The following is a 19,074-nucleotide window of genomic DNA, read 5'->3' on the forward strand; positions in this document are numbered from 1 at the left end:
CCCTAACAGCAGCAGCTTTCTGCCCCTTTAATTTATCTAGACAACCGGGATTAGGGCGGTGCCAAACCAGTGGGTGTACTGGTTTAGTAATCACAAGCCCTTAATCTCAGCATCACACTCTAGATTCAATCACCTCAGAAAAAGCCACCTATGAAGTTCATTCATTGTGGAAAGACTCTCCTCATTTATGAGTTGGTAGTTTCCCCATATTTGCCCTGCTGGATTCTTCTATTGGAGTAGAAGTTACTGATTCATCCAGTCATAAGACTTTAGACCTTAATGGTCAGTGGTTTAAAATTTTTAGCAGCGGAGTTCTTTCTAAAATGAAATCTTATATGAAAGCCCCTTACATCTGTGGGTGAAAGCAGAGCCACTGTGGGCCCAGCCGCTGTCCCTGGCCCCTGCAGTGACCACCCCTAAGGTACTGTAGGGAAGCCCTAGATAATACATTCTTTTTCTCATTTGGTAGAAGTAATATGCAGACTAGTGAAATGAAATGGCTAAAGTCATACAACCAGCAAGGCAGAGGTAGTATTTCGCACTAGAAAACTGGTCTCTAAAGTTGGTCTAAAATGTTAATATCCACCTGCTAATTGGTAACAGGTAGTTCAGATCTGCAGTCCTCATAGCTGATCCGTTTGTGGCAATTTTCAGAAATAATTAACACAAAGGGGGAAAACTGTATTAATCTCCTTCCCAGTAAGTAGACAGTTAAAGAGTAAAAGACAAAATAGCTTTTGTCTAGTACATGGTAGCTCTTGATTCCATGGAGGAAAGGAAGAGGTTAGGCACAGTCATTAGGAGGGCTTCTTACAGAAACCGAAGTTGCCTGGGAAATTACAGAACCATTGACTAGAATACATCAGGTACAAAAGAGAGATGTAATAATAGAAAAGTAGTTATGCACCTAAGTCCTGAAATGTAGTATTACATCCATCCTGAGAGGTAATCACTCCTGTCATTACTAAGCTCTGTGATCACTCAGTCTAGCATGATGGACAGCTTCATGCTCAGTTCTACCACAGGCAGATCTTGCTTCAGAACCCTTGGCTCTTATGGCTCAGCTGGGGTTCAAGAGGAGGAGAGAAATAGCCACCTTGGCAGTTTTTCACTGACCTTTAGGTATTGGTTATTGGCCTACTTAATTGAAATAAATGATTTTTTTCATTAGTGCTTTATGGAGCCATTTAAAATTATAATCTTTCCTGTCTAAGAGTTAGTTTAATATGATCCACTATGATTACCTCTAATTGGATTTAATTTGGATTGAAATGTTTGAGCTCATATAATGGATGGGGCTGTATTGCACTCTGTGTGTGTGTGTCTGTACATGTGTGTGTGTGTGTGTGTGTTCAAATTTCAGGAGATTGATTTTTCTTGTTATTGACTGCTGCAATGGTATGTGGCTAAACCCTGGGCTAGCAAAACACTCAGAATGTTATTTTACTCCAAAGATAGATTGTCCTTGTTGGAAGTTGTACTTAGAGAACACACAATGTACAAAAATTCTATCTTTGGATAGAACAAAATAGAGCTACACTATTTTCTTCTATACTTTCCCCTCTCCTAACCCTTGAGGATACACTGCGACTTTTGCCCCAAAATGTACTTTTATATCTCTTCAGCTCTATAAACCTTATGAGGTTTGATTGGGCATCTCTCTTTAATAGGCGACATGGCAAATGTCACAAGCAGTTGATTGGCAGAATAGTACTGGAATCAATTGTCTGGGGCCCTAAGAAGTGGAGGAGATGGTGTCTAGCTGTGTATAGCTGTTTGAGAGCCCATTGCCAGCCCCTAACAGTGATGTTTGCTTTTTGCTTCCATCTATGTTCTGAGTGGATCTTCGTTTGACTCACTGCTTAGTTCCTCTATTAGTGCTCTAAAATGACTTCGTTTTGCTATAATCAAGTGACTAAAACATTTTGGTGCTTTTCCAAATACGTATTTTTAAAGGCATTTGCACAGTGACACTGTGTCTTCAGAACTCAGTGTCTCACCAGGGGCCTGGCACTCACAGCTCACTAATGCACTGGCCTGGTTCCCTTTGTAACAGGAGGTATCAGTTAAAAGCCTGCTCCTATCTCAGGCTCCTTGGATTTCAAACTTGACTGGCTCTGAGAAGCATTATTTTAATGATTAAGACTTCAGGTGAACTACCCTCAACTCAGATGCTGTGGATGGATTTGGTTATCACAGTGTGCAGATTTAAGGCTTGCAATTGAAAACTACAGAGATGAGTTATCAGAATGGCTCCCTGTAAAATTGGAAGCATCAAGCACCAACTACATATGGGTGTGAAACCAAGAGAGGGTAGAAGTAAATATGGTTCCAAACCTAATGGGTGTAATGTTCCCTACCTTTGGTTTCTTGCCAGTCTTTCCTAGTATTCTGAGAAATAAAATTCACAACCAAAGGAATCTATAAAATGAGTTTTGGGGTATTTTAAGATTGGAAAAATAAGGAATTAGGGGGAAATTTGCTTGAATCCCATCAGATTTGCCACTACTTTGGTCACTGCTGTTGCTCTGCTCACCAACATATTGGCACAGGAGTAATTGGAAAAAAATGTCTTATTAGGTCAAAGGAGAGGCTGATATCACAACTGACAAAATGGTTTTGAAAACTCACAAGGGAGAGTTGCACATTAGTGCTTCCTATTTGATCTTTCAGAGGCTGACTTTCCTTAGGAAGTGTTACCCTTGGAGTGAGATGTTGATTATAACCAGATTTTCCAGTTTAATAAGGCTTTTGTTTTTTTTTTTCTACTCTCTTGAAAGTAGACAGGAAACATGGATACAGAAACCACTGTTGTCAAGGTGGATAGGCAATCCTTTTTCACTATCAAGAAAAAGGATGTCCGATTTTTCATTACCTTCTGTGATATATGGACTATATAACATATCTGAACACTCTCAAGCTTCTGTTTAGTCTATAACCAAAGATAAAATTCACTGTGAAGAGTAAAGATGTATCCTTAAGAACAGAGAGAATTTCCTAAATCTGTTCCTATATGAAATAAATACTGGGACGTATGATGGGAGTGTTCATAGGGTGGAGGAATGGGCAGCACAAATAAACAGTTTTCTGCTTGCCAGGGTCCTTTCTTTCATGTAAATCCAGTTCAAGATAGTTACCAAAGATGACCAACCATATTGTAGTTCAAATGCCCAATTATGTATTTTAACATTTGTCCATGCAAGCTCTCTTCCTCTGACTAAAAGTGATAAATCACACATATTTTTATATCTCAGATCAACATAAATATAAATTAGTCGGGAGTGAAGGAATAGAATTTCATAATGCTCTTTGGGATCATTGGAGGCAGGCTGAAGTGTAACAAAACCAATATTGAGGAACTGGACTAACTCTTCCGTTAAGTTTGGTTTAAGGTTTGGTAACATGAGATTTGTAACAAATATGTTTAGAAATCATGAGGACAAACTTCCTTTGGGTTTTGCCAATTTCACCTTTAACCACAGCGCCTCCAACACTGTGGCCACCTGGTCTGCAGTGGGGATTAATCAGTCCCACAGAAAACTTCAGATTTTTATCTGTCCTTGTGGGGCAGGAGTCATCTCAAACTCTGTGGAATGTTGTGGGCCAGGTCTTCAGATAAGGACACCCATGTTAGAATGCACCTTTGCTGACTTTTTTTATACTTCAGTGAACAGAATAAGAGGCTGTGTGGGATTGATTGTTAATAAAACTGGCCGGAGGAAGCACAGCTAGGAACCCACCATTTCATTTCAGAGAGGATGAAAATAGCCAGTGAAATCTGTTACTGTTCTTTCTTTATTATTATTATTACAAAATTTAATACATGATATCAAATAAGTAAAAGTGTCCCTATTTCTCCAGTCCCATTTTCCAGATATGTTAGTTTTAACTGTGTTTATGATTCTGTGTTTATGATTGTGGAAATATCCTCTCAATGCTAAATAATTTAGTGTCATTTCTTGATTAGTCAACTTTCACTTTAGGTGGTACACATTGACCATATTTTCTGTTGTTATGACACATGAGGAATCTGGCAAATTACACTGTCTTCCACATTTCATCTTCCTTGTACTTCTTGATTCTGTTTTATTATTTTTGAACAATTTTATTTATTTTTAAATTATTACATAATAACACATGTATACAAGCTGTAATGATAAAACCGAGTTAACAAGCCTATCCATCATCTCATACCTTTATTATTTGTGGAAAGAACATTCAAATAAAAACCCCTCTTTTAGTTATTTTAAAGTGTATGGTACATCATTGCTGCCTGTCGTCACCCTACTGTGCAGCAGAACACCAGCACTATATTACTTTTAAAATCTACACCAGTGATTTCATTTTCAAATTTGAACAATGTATATTCAGCTCTATTTCTTGTTTCATCAAGTTTTGACACTATTTATTTGCTCCCTGCCTTGTAAATGAAGGAAACTAACACATACACACACACCCTTGCCTCTCCTTCTCCCTCTGCCTCCTGACTCTTGTCTCTGTCATTTTTATGTTGTCGAAGTTTATATCATTTACAATGTGTTCTGTAACTACCAATTTGAACCATATGAAACTGTCCAAAATAGTCAAATGTTGACAATTTTATTTGGCTCAATGTAACACAATTATATTTTTGAACCTGTCTATAGTTTGATCGTAAAAATTAAAGAACAATAGGCATTCATAGACTTGTTTAGGTTTATCAGGACAGAACAAAGTTGTGTCATGGGACCCATGATTTAAAATATCATTTAGTGGTTCCAAAACAATCCCAAATTGCAACTTCTCCCCTGAGGGATAGATCCTATAGATCATCTAGCCACCTACTTGATGCTTGTGCATGTTGACATGATGTCACAAACTTAACCTGTACAAAATAGCTCTTAATTAACAGCCTGCAAAAAGCCTCTGCAGCTTTTTTTTTAGTAAATGGTCCCACAGCTCACAAGTTGTTCAAACCCCAAAACCATGAGTCATCACTATTCCTTTGTGTCTCTCCCTCCCTACTCTACCTTTACATATCATGTCCTATTGGCTCTTCCTCCAAAATATGGGTTGATGTGATCAATATTTCTAATATCACCCCCAGACAAATCTTTATAGTCTCTTTCACTACACTTTAGCAAGTCACCTCACAGGTCCCCTAGTTCTACTGTTGATTTTATACAGTTTTATTTTCTCTACTACACTTGCAAAAAGCTAAAATGTTCTTATCTATTTACCATCTATCTATCACTGTTATGATTTGTGACTAGATTTCCCCCCAAAGCCTCGTGCAGTCATAGGAGGGGCTTTCTCAGAGGTGGCTGAATCTAGAGTGTGTGGTACTCGGATTAAGGGTGTGTGACTACTAAATCAGTCCACTGATTGGTTTGGCACTGCCCGAATCCCTGGTAGCCTAGATAGAGTATAAAAGGCTCAGAAAGAAGCTGCTAAGGTCCCTTGCTTGCTCTCACCTGCCTGCTTTCTGTAGACTGTTTCTCCTCTCTGATGCCCCATCCTGCCTTGGAGCCATCCATCTATGAACTGAAACCTCTACAAACTGTAAGCCGAATAAACCTTTCCTCCTTTAACTTTGGGTTTTGGTTATTTTGTCTTAGTAACAAGAAAAGTAAGACACACACTATTGGAATGTTAGCTCCATCAGGCCAGATCTTTTTCTGTTTGCATTCATGGTCATATATCCTGAGCACCGACGACAATATCCAGCATATAATAGATTCTCAACAAATATTTGTTAAGGAAGATACATCAAGGAAAAAATGTAATTCTAGGCAATTGAGAAACATCAATTAAGAAGAACAAATAGATCATCTTTATACTCTTTTAATTATTCAAAAATTCCACATTTACTTGCTGTGTATTTGGACCACAGCTCTTTTGCTTTGTGTAACATTTTTAAACCACTGTTTCTAGTTGCCTTTATTTTATTTTCCTCCTTCCCTTCTTTGATTTCTCCCTTTCCATTCCTTGACCCCACAGGAGAGATATTTGTCATAATTTCATCATTAAGAACATCAAAGTTCTTATACATACAGTTTGTGGTATAAATATTTTTTCCTTCTTGGAGATATTTTTCAAGAATCCCTGTAGATTCCTATTTGGATTAAGTAATACATTCTGTCATTCTGGGACTCATTTTTGTCCCCATTTTGAAAACACATCTTTGAATGTCTTTCCCAAATAAAGATAAATAAAAGGTAAAGTTTCTGAGTCATTCTGTGGTAAAAAAATTGGCTTTTCTATGTCCTCTAAGTTGATTATTTTTTCTAGATATGAAATTTTAGGCTCAAAATCATTTTCTGTGGAAACTCTAGACATAGTGCTTTACAGTTTTAATAGGGAAAATAACATCAATCTAATCCTGAATCCATTAGAGATTACTGATATAACTGATATTATATCAGGAAGACTTTCATGTGTTCACATGTTATGCAAATATTCATAATTTATGTACTGTATACCAGACAGTATTTGAGTCACAGGACTCATAGAAAATCATCAAAATCGTGTTCTTTCTTTTGTAAACAAAAATTCCAGCCTCATGAAGCTTATCTTCTGGTGCATGAGGACAGTAAGAAAGATAAGTATGTAAAATATTTGGTCTATATGATGGTGATAAATCCTAGGAAGATAAATAAACCATCGAAGAATAAGAAATGATAGAGGAAGGGATTAAACTGTTAGATAAGGTGGTTGGGGAAGGGCTTCATTAGGAAGATGACTTTTGAGTAAAGGCCTGAATGAATTGTGAGAATAAATCATGCCAATATCTGATAAGGGAGATCTCCAAGGAAATTGAATAGCCACCAAAGGCTCTGATTTTGGAGCCTACCTAGTGTGCTTCGGAAATATGAAGAGGCCAGTTGGACCTGTGAAATGTGTGGAAAGAGTAGTAAGAAATGAAGCCAGGGAGTCATGGGTGAGATGTGGAGGAGCTGATTGGTTGGAATAGAATTCTGATTTTACTGTGAGGGACACATGAAGGCATCCACAGGGGTTCTAAACAAAGCCTGCTCGTATAATTTGGGTACATTTGAGTCAGAGCTAACAGAGTTTTCTGGATGTGAGATATGGGAGAAAGAATGTAGTCAGTGATTAATCCACATCCACAGGCTTTTTTCCTGAGCCACTGAAAATGTGATGTAATTAAGGAGTGTGAGGGAAATTTATAGGTGGTGTTTACTCATGGGTGGCATTCGTGAGATATGAGAAGTCCAGTTTGGTATATTGATTTTGATTTGTCAAATAGGTTGTTGAATATGCTAATCTAGATTCAGGAGGGAAATCTAGAATGAAGATATAAAGGTAAAACTCATCAGCCCGAAAGTAATATTTAAATTCAATATGATGTATGATGGGTGATTCCACTGAAGAAGTAAGAAAAGACAGACATGAAACAAGAGCATAGGGTTGAGTCACATCAGTGTTCAGATTCTATAGAGGGGAGAAACCAGCAAGTGATACCAGGTAGGCATAGCTAGTGATCTAGAGGCAACAGATATTTTGTTTTGTCTTTCATATACAAAAAATTTAACATGAGTAGATGTGAGCCATTTTCTTTTTTGTTTACCACCATGGGTTTTTTTTGTTTTGTTTTGTTTTGTTTCATCTAAGGACTCCTGTCTTTCTTCATCTATGAAAGTTTTCCTCTTTTACATTCTAACTTCTCTCTTTTCCTTCCTCCCTTCCTCCCTCCCTTCTTTCTTTTTTTATTTGAGACAGGGTCTCATTATGTAGCCCAGGCTGGCCTTGAACTAACTCACAGTAATTCTCCTGCCTCAGCCTTCTGAGTGCTGGGAGGAAAGGTGTGTACAGTCACACTCAGCTCTTGATTCTTGCTATTATTCCAATAAAACTGACTACAGATCTCGTGGGCCTACTCTTACCTTTCCCCCTAAATTTTCCTAGCTGTATCTGTATCCTCTGGTGTCATGGTGTCCTTCTCTTTCATCCTGTTTGTTTTCCTCAAGCATCAGGCTATGTATGTTTGGCCATTTATGTTTGTGAATGAAGAACTACAGAGGTGAGAACAGTGGCTGGCATGTGTTTCTTTTGTGGTTGGATATGCATTTCCCCTACAGTTGATTCTTTGCACTGCAAGTGCTAAACACAGACTATGGAAGTGGGTTGTCCTGTGGCAAGTTTTTTTTTAGGATGTTTTCATGGGAAGTAGGCAGGCTGAGTCCCTCCGTATCAGTAAAGCTTAGAAGTAATTTGAAAGAGTAATTCAGAATTGGAGTTGTATCTCGTTCCCTGATGGAGCTGCCTGTCCTTTTCTCTTCTCTCTCCAGATGAGACATGTCACCTCTCTACTCTCTATCCTGCCTCTTCATATCGCTGCAACAGCCATACTACTTATTGCCTCTTTCCAGGGAAACATTTCAAGTTAGGAATCAGGTTTTGGGACTGTATACATGAATAAATACTGCATCTATCTACTTTGTATGCACAGAGGAGCGGAGGGCATATGTGGACCCATTACCTATTGACATTCCTCCAATGTGAATAGCATGATTACTATCCCTCAAGCTATTTCTGCTCTTAGAACCAGCTTACTCTGAACTGGAAGCCTTTGGGGGGGTCTCTCACCTCCCTTGAATCTTCTCCCATATATGTATTTTGAATGACACCCGGAAGTTTGGTCCCAGTACATATATTGTGTCGCTTCCCAGTTTAGCTTGATTGTGATTGGACTGGGCACGAAAAGAGGAGGAAGGAAACAGGAAAGCTCCATCAGCTTGTCTGGAACTAGAAGAGCTCAAGCATGATGTTCTTGTCTGTGTGGGGAATCTTCTTGTGATGAAAGCATCAACTGCTCACCCCTGTGAAGGTCTGACATTCATTCTTGAGCCACAGGCCTATCAAGCCTGATTCTTTCTGGACCCATTGGACTTTCCCCAGCAAAACATTTGTTCATTTCATACTAAATGCAAAAACATCCTATAATGAACCAAATGCGGAAATATTAAGGACAGTATCTAACAGAGCTGTGATTTGGAGGTGGTGGGAGAGAAAAGCCATATAGATGCAAGGTTGGAACCTATCATATGTATTCTTGGAATTTGAAACAAGGGCAAGAAACTCAGGATTGCTATTTGGCTTTTAATCACTTCAAAGGAAAATAAACACAAAAAAAAGCTTTCAAAATATCTTAAGGTGATATAAATGTAAAATATGATTGTATAGCTATTAGCATTTACCCCAAGTAATGACTGCGTGGCTGGATTGACATTTTAAATGTCTATTCAATTCTTTCAGTCGCTACAGGTTTATACTAATTTGGCTCTTTTTTCCCCTAAGTCACACACAAAACAATGAGGTGGCAAACATATGCCATAAGTGTCACTCTAAGCAGAAGGAACACGATCTGCTATTATGGAGCATTGGGTTCAACTTACCGCCCCTTCTTTCTTTTCTTAATTGTCATTTACTTAAAACACAAAGCAGAGGAAAGCACAGCGCCCAGCTCCCAGTCCCAGGGAGGTGCCCTTTACAGTCTCGTATCGGGAAAGGATAAGATGGCAACTGCATTTTATAAGCAATTGGAGAAATTTCTGGATTTTCACACACTGTGACTTGGCACCTTAGTGGAATCTAAAAGATTTTAATGTTAGTACTGAAAGATGGTAAAAATCATGTCTTGTGATGTAGAAAATGGAACTTTCTTCCAAAGCTGCACTAATGAGCCTATTTTCCTAAACTTCATTGAACCAACTTCAGACACTGTTCAGTTCCAACCTGTCTTGCAGTTATTAGAAAATGGTGGGGAAGTGACAAAGACTTAGAATTTACAAGTTAGAGCTTAATATTCAACTCCAGCCTTTGAACTTACCCTGAAATTCTCTTCTAAAGTAATGAAACACATGTGTGAATTCACTGAGCTACATATCCCTTGTATTAGAGTGCACTGCAGGTAGTTTAGGAAGAGAAGACCAAGATGAAGAAAGTAAGCATGTATAAATGCAGTATAGTACAGGTGTTACTAGCTCCTGGGTATATTAGGTTCCTGTGAATGAACACATCAGAGCAAGAACTTTAGTCGATCCTAGAAAATTATAGATTAGACAATAGAAAAATTGAAAAAACCCCACAAAAGATCTAAAGACACTGGTAAGAAATTGAAATCTGTGTCATGTTTGGGAATGTATTCAATGGAGTGTGTCTGACCTCAATGTACAAAATATGGTTGTGCCCTAATCGGGGTAGCTCAAGTCTGTGTCTGTAGAAACAGGGCTGCTTTTCCTCTGCTGTTTTGGTTGGAATCACTTGGGAGAATGCAGAGCATAAGGAAGAAAGTCAGCCATTTGACTTCAGCTCCATTTCAGTTTTAAGGGGATCAATTTTTAAATTTATTCGTTTCTGTGTTTTTATGTCTAGATTTGAGGACAAAATTAATAGACTCCAAATGTCTATGCACACTACCCTATATTCACAGTAACTGACGCTTCTCACGCCACTCTGGCCCTCCATTGCTTCTTGCAAAACCTAATAAGCAGAAGAGGCAGCTCAGTAAAGAATGTGACCCTGGGCGTCTGCTTCGTAGCTGGGTGCCCTTGGAGTAACCACACAGTGTGAGGCTGGGCCCCCATTCCTTCACTTGTCTAAAGGGGAAAACAACTCTTACTTGTGAGGGTAAGTGTGGGGAGTAAAGGAGGGCATGCCCGCCCAGCACCTAGCATGGTGAAAGCCCCAGCAAACATTAGTTGTCTTTGCCATTAATATCCCAAAAGTCCCTAGGAGTGAGATATAATTATTCCTAACTTGCAGATGAATAAACCAAGGCTCAGGCACTGAAATGCTTGGCCCAATTAGCAGAACAGGGATTCAACCTTACATGTTCCAACTTGAATTTAGAGCATACCTCAGTCAGTCCCTATTATACAACTGGTAAACTAGTGTATTAGGTCCCAGTGGCTGCTGTAACAAATTATCACAGACTTAGTTTCTTAAAACAATGGAAATTAATTCCCTCAGAGTTTTGGAGGCCAGCAATGCAAAGTTAGTTTTGCTGGGCTGAAATCAAGAAATTAGAAGGCAGCAGTCCCTCCAGAGGATCTAGGAGAATTTGTTCCTTGCCTCTTTGAGCTAGAAGAAAGCCATTGGTGGCTGCTGAATTTCCTTGGCTTATGGGCACATCACTCGTATCTCTGCCTCTGTGGACACATTACCTTTTCCTCTTCTGTGTGTGCACAGTTTTCTCCTGCCTCTCTTTTACAAGGCTATATGTGACTGTATTTAGGATTGTCCACCTGGATAGTCCAATGCATTCACTTCATTGCCAGATCTTTAACTTTGTTACATATCCAATGCCATACAGTAGGTTATAAGGGTTAAGGCAAGACTATCTTGGGGTGGCATTATTTAATTTATCACAGCTAGCATGGGAAAATATTTAGTGTGGAAAACCTGTGCCTGGCTTAACTTCTACTTCAATTCAGTTTATTCAAATAAGTTATTCTTCTATTGGCATAAGGCAATAGAAGGGCCCCTAACTTGCCTTTAGATAGGCCTGGCCCAGATCCACAGTTGCCTTCCTACCTGGATCAATCCCTTGCTGGCTTACTACACCCCTGTAACATGTATGACAATATATTGACTTCCACAAAGTCAAGGAAATTTGGCCTCCATTCAGTGAGGGTTGATTTGCATTCTATAGTTAGAGACGGGGAACTGGGGGAAAGTTCTGATTCACTCAGGTTGGCTGAGATGTGAGTGAGTGATTTTGGGTGTTACAACCTTGGGCACCTTCTCCAGGTGAAATACATACATACACATATACATAAACACACATATCTATGTGTATCTGTATGCATGCAAGTTGAGAATCTTAAATGCAAAATCTCCAAAATCCAAAACTTTCTGAGAGGTAACGGACTTCTGGTTTTCAGATTAGTGATGCTCAACCTACATGTATATGTGTGTCTGTCTCTGTATGGACTCACGTACATATATTCTTATTTTTCATCAAAATACCTCAAATATATATTCTAATTCACATGATAAATTACATATAAAATGTACTGAGCCCTTCCTCTGCTAAGCCTTTTGCTGGTTTCTGGGATATAGAGGTGCATTTGCTGAGGACTATATTTTTTTTCTGTCCTTATATCCATCTGTATTTTCATTAAGCTACACCTGAGCTCTTACTGATGTCTCCAGTGGTATCACCAACCACACGGGTCATTCAGACCCCTGCCCCTTGATGACGTCTGTATTTGTAAGGGAATCACAGTTGGGGAAGCAAACAGAATTAGAAATAGGTACAGTATGATTAGTGCTTTTAGTCAACGTGAGGTTGGGAATAGGGTGAGGTACTTTCCCAGAGTTCAAAATTTAAGGAGGCTCCTAAAGCTCAGTCATCAAGGCGAATAACATTGCAATACAATGTTTTTTTTAAAATCAAAATTGATGTCAGAAAATCTATGATGACAAAAGCGTCTCATTTCATAAGGTAACATATCCACTGGTTCCAGGGATTAGGTCTTTGGGGAGGACTGCCATTCAGCATAGCACTGGCATTCACATGTGAGCAAGCAGGACAGTTTCTGGCACAGCACCCATGGAAGGTGATATGGGAGAGGGTGGGGTAAGTTAACGCTCACTTCCACTGCCTGTCCTCCCCGATGATTCTTACAGCAGGTTGGTGTGTTGGCAACGACTGAGCTTTGGATGGAGATCTGTAGGATGTTTTGTCCTGCCAAAATCAACTAGGCACTGATCAAGTTTGGCAATTGCTGCTGTGGGAAATCAAAGCAGGAGCTTGAATAGAAACGCTCCACCTTGACAGGGTGCTAGCCGAATGCAGTGCTGTGGCCATCTGGAGAGATGACTGGCGATGCAGCTTCCATATGTGCTTGGGGGAAACATTTGCTTGGATTGGTCAAAACAGTGACCGTGGTGGGGTCTGTGAAGCTAACAAGAGAGAATTTTGTGAGTAATTCAGGGCCATTACCTTCAGGATGACATCCTTGGGATGGTTCGTCAAGTTATTGGGGGTTGCAATGGAAAAAGAGTTACGATAATGCAGAATTTAGAGGCAGTTCCTGGTAGGCACTCTATCTAGTCGAACTCCAAGTGCACCTTGTTTGTGCTGAAGAGAATTTGTCCTAGGCGCCTTCATCCATTTCACAAGAACCAGGACAGTGTGAACCTTAACTGAGTTAGAGCGGAAGAAGAAATGGTATGCTTAAGATTAGCAAGTACAGTTTACAGAAGGGCCTGGCTTTCTTTGATCACATTATGTCTCTCCTGCGTTGCCCCTACTCCCCATCCCCACAGTATCCGCCTGTTAGTGATTCCTCCATCCAGCTACACATGTCATTTCCCACACAGGAGCAATTGGTGTAGTCTTCTAGCAGGTCCTGTGTCATACTGTGTTTCTATCTCCAAGTCTGGGCTGCTTCAGGATCAGCTGAGAAATCTCTTGTTTTTTTAGTAGAGTTTTCCATTATAAAATAGATAGTCATTAGAGCAGACTGGGAAAGTAAAGGGAAATGAGACAAAGGGAGAAATCATATAATCTAACCTCAGAAAATTGTTTACTTACTGATAATGTTTTAGTGCACTTTTTCCAGTTATTTTCTATGCATAATGATTTTCTAGGTATACTCAAATATATGTGGATGTGAGCATATCTGTATGTGTGTGTGTGTGTGTGTGTTTGTGTGTGTAGGGTACAAACATGTGTGCGTGTATAAAATTAGGGTGTTTACAGTTTTGTACCCTGACTTTGCCTCTTTGTTCCCACCTGCTTTGACATATCAGCATCAGCCCACACAGTCAACCACTTCCTCCTTTTAACACTTACTTCCTCTGGCTTCTCTGTCACCACACTCTCCTAGTTTTCCTTTGCTTCACTTCCCATTTGTGCTCAGTGTCCTTTGTCATCGTGACTCCCACTATTGGACTGCCGAGGCTGGAGTTTTTCTCTTCTAGCTTAGCCTTCCTGCCTTAGCTTGAATTCCTCACTGCCGTTGACATTAAATGCTGTGAAGACGCAAATGCCTCCCACACTGCTGTCTTTAATGCTCACCTCATCTTAAAGTTCCAGGTCCACAAACCCAGCTGCCCCCTTGACGTATTAACTTTTTTTCCTCATTGAATTTATCAGTACATTTTAGGTACACAGTACAGTTACATGCATCAGTGGAATCTTGTACCTTTACATGACAGGTCTTGCTTCTCATTTTTTCCCCTTATCTCTGTCCTCCCTTCACCCCTCCTCCCTTCCCTTTTTACAAACACTTTATTTCCATTTTTTTCATTTTCTCATATTTTTCTTTTCCCTGATTACCTTTCCCCTACCCTTCCCACTTCCCCTACACCTTTAGCCCTTTTCTTCCTAGTTCACATTGTCAATTATCAACTTGAATGAACCCCTGGCATCTCAAGTCCAGCCAACAGGTCAGCATGGAGTTTGGGGCTTCTCCTTCCCAAACCCGCTTCTTCCAACCATGCCTGTTTCATGCTCCACCGGAGGCTCAGTCCCCAAAGGAGTTGCCCTTCAATACCTCCCTTTCTTTACCTCTAACAGGCAAAGCTTCACCAAGTCCTGCCCTTTCTGCCTTACATTAGGACCTAAATTGACCCCTTTCTAACTCAATTGCTATCCTTTGGGTTAGCCAGTACCCTCTTTTATTAGGAGATGCCAATGGTCGCTGACTCCTGTCCCTTCCATCTCATTCTCTATCCAGCATCTATAATCACCTTTCAAATGATAATCACAGTATGTGATAAAAATCCTTAGCTAGCTGTGGACTTGTTACACGAATCATGGTACCAGCAATATAATGGGGCACTAGACAAGTAACGAAATGAAGAGAAAGACAGCCATCCACTAAAATGGAAAGATCTCCAAGATACATTACTAAATAAAAAATGTATACAGTAATGTATAAGGTATGTACCTTTGGGGACAATAAAGGCAAAACATCTACACACACACACACACACACACACACACACACACACACACATATAGAGAGAGATGCTTTGAAATTCAGAAAACATTCTTAAGAAACTATTGAAAATGGTTCCAAGGGTAGAAGTGCTTGCTAGATAGATACAAGGGTGAAAGATCAGAGTAAACCTTTTTATATTATTGGGACATTTGAACCATGTTGGGGCAGTCCCTATTTTTAAAAAGAAAAACAGAAATAGCTTCCCACTGTACTCAATACTAAATGAATATTCCTACACTGCTCTACAATACCTTGGCTGGTCACATCTCTGTCCCCTCCCCACATTCACCTGCTATCCTTTATTTTTAAAATTTTGAATATATTTTTATTGGTACATTTTAGATATACAGTAAGTTACATTCCTCACTGAGATCTTATACCTTTACATGACAGATCTCTTGGTTCTTATTTTTTCTCAATTCCCCTGACCTCTCTTCAGCTCCTCCACCCTTCTTTATTTAAAAAGATTTTGTTTCCATTTTTTAACCTTTCTCTTATTTTTTCTCTTCCCTTTTTACCTTTCCCCTAACCCTCCCATTTTTCCAATACCTTTAGACCTTTTCTTCCTATTGCAAAATATCAATTATACATTTTGACACTTGTTTATACTTTTAATTTATCACACCAGATAAACTATACAGTATTTACACATGTGTGTCCTATTAATATCACCTAAGAGTATTTCCTCAATATGCATTCACTTAGCTATAAATGTTTCTAGTTTCTCATTCTTTATGGCTGAGTAGTACTCCATTTTATTTTTTAAAAGCCCACAACTTATTTTTCCAATCTCCAGTTGATGGGCAATTGGGCTGTTTCGAAGCTTTAGCTATTACAAACTGTACCGCTATAAACACGGGTGTGCATATATCACTGTGGTATGATTCTTTTAATTTTGAGGTGAAGATAAACAGCAGTGGAAGAGCTGGGTCACATGGGACTTCTAACCCTATTTGTTTGAGGTATCACCATATTGATTTCCACAGTGGTTGCACCAGTCTGCACTCCCACCAACAATGGAAAAGGGTTCCTTTCTCCCTACAACCCCGCCAACATTTGTTATTGTGTGATTTCTTGATAGCGACCATTCTTTCTGGGATGAGATGAAATCTCAGCATTGTTTTCATCTGCATCTGCATCTCTCAAATGACCAGTGATGTGAAACATTTTTTCTTATGTTTATTTTCTGATTTTACTTCTCTGAGAAATGACTGTTCATTTTAGATGCCCATTTTCGAATGGTGTCTTTATATTTGGGGGTCCTGATTTTTTTGAGTTCTTTATATGTTCTAGATAGTAGACCATTGTCTGAGGAATAATTGGTACAAATTTTTTCCCACATTGTAGGTTGTCTCTTAGCTCTGTTGATGGTTTCTCTTGCACTGCCGAAGCTTTTTAAGAAGATGAGATCCCAGTTGTTGATTCTTTGTGCTAGTTCCCATGCTCCTGAGGATTTGTTCATAGGGTCTTTTCCTATGCCAATGTCTTGAAGAGTTCTACCTAACTTATCTTCCTACAAGTTTAGTGTTTCTGTTTTAATATTTAGGTCTTTAATCCACTGGGATTTTAGTTTAGTGCATGGTGAAAGATAGGGGTCTAGTTTTAATGGTTGCCAAGTTGAAATCCAGTTTTTCCAACACCATTCATTAAAGACCCTATGTTTCCTCCAGTGAGGATGGTTGACTCCTTTGTCAAAGATGAGGTAGCTGAGTTCGTCTGGAGTTCTTTCTGTATCTTCTAATCTATTCCACTGATCCTCGGGTCTGTTTCTTTGCCAGTACCATGCTGTTATTACAGTGAATTTGTAGTATAATTTCAAGTTGGGGATTGTGATACCCCTTGTCTTGTCTCTGTGGCCTAGAATGGCTTTTGCTATTCTAGGTCTCTTCTGGTTCCAAATGAATTTTTGGATTATTTTCTCTATTTCTGTCAAATATACTGTTGGAATTTCAATCAGGATTGCATTTAATCTGTATAGCAGTTTTGAAAGTATGGCCATTCTCGCTATGATCATGTTTCCTATCCAGGAACAAGGGATGTCTTTCCATTTTCTTATATCCTGTTTGATCACTTTTTTCAGTGTGTCATAGTTCACAGTGTAGAGGTCTTTTTCTTCCATCATTAAACTGATTCCTAGATTTTTCATTTTTTTGGATACTATTGTGAAAGGGACTATTTCCCTAATTTTCCTGTCAGTGATTCTGTCATTTGTGTACAAGAAGGCTATTGATTTTTGAGTGTTGACTTTGCATCCAGCTCAGCTGCTCTACTGAATCTGTCAATTAAGTCTAGAAGTCTTTTGGCAGAGTTTTGGGGTCTTCTATATAGAATATCATGTCACCAGCAAATAGTTACAGTTTAACTTCTTCCTTTCCTATCTTTATTATTTTATTTCCTTCTCTTGTCTAATTGCTGTGGCTAATGTTTCCAACACTATACTGAACAGGAGTGTTGATGGTGGACATCCTTGTCTTGTGCATTATTTTAGCATGAGGGTTTTCAGTTTTTGACCATTTAGTATGATGTTGGCTGTTGGTTTTTCATAGATAGCCTTTCAAGGTGAGATAAAGACCATCTATTCCAATTTTCTGCAGGTTTTTTTAAAATCATGAATTGGTGTTGAATTTTGTTGAATGCTTTTACTGCATGGATAGAGATTATCATATGGTTTTTGTCCTTAACTCTGTTAATGTAGTGTATTACATTCATTGATTTACATATGTTGAAGCATCCTTGCATCCTTGGGATAAATCTGACTTGGTCCGGGTGTATGATTTTGATGACCCTCTGTATTCTGTTTACCAGGATCTTACCGAGAATTTTTGCATCTATGTTCATTAGGGAGATTGGCTTGTTGTTCTTCCCCCTTTTTTAAAGGAATGTAAAACTATTTATGGACCACTGCTCACCATTATTTACAACAAAATAAACAATACCCAGTAGAATAACATTCTAACTACTACAAAGTTATTTTTCTGTTTTTTCATGGTAAACCGAATATTGAAAAGATTGAGCCTACATGTAAGGAATAAGTTGGGGGTTGCAAAAAACATGCAGGTCAATAATTTAGATCATAAGTTTGTTCACTCATTTATTCTACCAGGCTCTATACTGTGACCACCTCTAGCCACTCAGTAGGTTTCCATGTGCCAAGTCTTAGACATCCATGAATCCTGACTTTGAGTAGATTTCAACTTATAAGGGAATAGGTCATGAGGAATCTTTAACATTCCATTAAAAACTCTTCCTTAGCTAAATAAAATAAACCAGGTTTCGGTTTTTGTTTTGTTTTGTTTGAGACAGGGTCTCACTATATAGTTGAGACTACCCTGGAACTCACTATGTAGCCCAGGCTGGTCTTGAACTCACAGTGATCCTCCTGCCTCAGCCTCCTGAGTGCTGAGATTACAGGCATGCGCCACTATGACCGGCAATTGGGTTTTGACTAGTCACTTTATTTGGGTGGGGAAGTTGTTGGTAGTGATACAGTTTTTTTTTTTCAGGAAGTTTGCAAGCAAATTGCTGTATTTTTGTGACTAAAAATACAGATATGGATTCTGATATGGCTGCTTTGAAAATACCCACTTTGTCCAATTAACCACAGAATCATTTGTTTAACTTGAAAGGTTATGGCTTCAGGAAAACTTTCAATTTAACTCTAAGTGATTTATTTCTAAGGTTGCTCAGAATGATGGCAGCTCAAACATGGGCTTATCACCCAAAGTTTTTATTCTGTTTAATGTTTAAAAACAAAACAAAAACCATTTACATAAGCATTTTATTTATACGCACACAAACAAAAAACACAGAATGGTCCTTAAGCATGTGAGCTAAAAATGACTTCTCTTTGACTATGGATAATTTCACGAATGTTTAGAAAAGCTGAGGAAATACATCAGACTATCAATGCTGTTTTATGATAAAGGAAGCAACTACAGAAAGCTTTCTATTTGTTCAAAGTAACCAGCACTATTGATGCAAAACAAATAAAATCCAACAACTTCCCCAAATACTACTTTCTTTTTTTTCTTTTTGTTGAGTTTATTGGTACATTTTACCAATAACTGTACTGTATACAGTACAGTTACATTCATTATTGGGATCGTACCTTTAC

This window comes from Fukomys damarensis, unplaced genomic scaffold (assembly GCF_012274545.1).
Source record: "Fukomys damarensis isolate Sample0158 unplaced genomic scaffold, DMR_v1.0_HiC HiC_scaffold_39, whole genome shotgun sequence".
Taxonomy (NCBI): domain Eukaryota; kingdom Metazoa; phylum Chordata; class Mammalia; order Rodentia; family Bathyergidae; genus Fukomys; species Fukomys damarensis.